We start from the raw sequence: 1,276 nt of genomic DNA, 5'->3' as shown, positions 1-1,276 counted from the left end.
CTCTGTATGGTAGGGTGTTACATTATGGTATCAGAGCAGTTCGTTCCTGTAGAGCCTGAGGGATGGACTGATTATGCTTCTGTGCATTCTCTGTGTGTGTGTTATGTGCTATTAGTATATCTGCTTGATATGATTGGCATAAACGTTCATGAGCATGCATTTGGGACTTTGAAGTACTAGACTTCCGATATTGAGACTGATCAACTTAATATCGATTGTTTGGTATGTATAGGGACCAGATGGCGCCTCGTGGACGCGGTAGAGGTAGTGTGAGAGGTCGTACGAATGCTCGTGCGCCGGAGAATAACTCAAATAACCCGGTAGACCTTATGGCGGCATTGGGGAACATGGCTGCGGCTATGTGGGCCACTGCAGAGGCTCTTGGACAACAGATGAGCAACCATGGCAACGACGGAAATGGAGCTCAGGGACCAATAAAGATCAGAACTTCCGTTGTGTTGGTGAACAAGTGTGGGGTTGCTGAAGAGTATGTGAAGAAGGCAGCTGCTGAGAGAGGGAGTCACAAGGGATCATTCCCACGGGACCGAGAGGAGAGCTTTGCAGCTAGAGGTCCGCCTTTCAAACGGAGAGGCTCTTTTAGGAGGCCCAATAACAACAACTCCCAAGGAAAAAGGTTTGGGAAGCAGCCACAGAATGAGCAATCTTGCGCTAGGTGTGGAAGTCACCATCCGGGAGTCCCGCGCATGGCCGGATGGGGTTTGTGCTACTTCTGTGGTAAGGCGGGACATAGGGTCCCAAACTACCCGGAGAAGAAAAAACAGGGTGCAGGGAAGGCACAGCAGACTGGTCGGGTGTTCACCACTTCAACTATAGATGCAAAGGGATCCGAGACACTCATTCGAGGTAACTGTGAAATAGCTGGTCAAACTTTAAATGCTTTATTTGATTCGGGAGCATCACATTCATTCATTGCATTTGAGAAAGCCCATGAGTTAGGATTGAAGATTGTAACCTTAGGTTATGACCTAAAGGTGTATAATGCTACCCATGAAGCCATGGTAACTAGGCTAGGATGCCCGGAAGTTTTCTTTAGGTTCAAGCAGCGTGATTTTGTTCATAATTTGGTCTGCTTACCGATGATTGGTCTTGATCTTATCTTGGGATTGGACTGGTTATCTAAGAACCATGTCCTACTTGATTGTTCTACAAAGTCGGTGTACTTTATGCCGGAAGATACTGAAGGGCCGGTCGTGGTGAATAATTATTACTTGAATTCGATGAGGGTGAACTGTTCCGGAACCGAATGTCAGGGTAT

This window comes from Arachis duranensis, chromosome 5, assembly GCF_000817695.3.
Source record: "Arachis duranensis cultivar V14167 chromosome 5, aradu.V14167.gnm2.J7QH, whole genome shotgun sequence".
NCBI lineage: Eukaryota > Viridiplantae > Streptophyta > Magnoliopsida > Fabales > Fabaceae > Arachis > Arachis duranensis.
The sequence above is the reverse complement of the archived record's forward strand: the minus strand, read 5'-3'. Positions refer to the sequence as shown.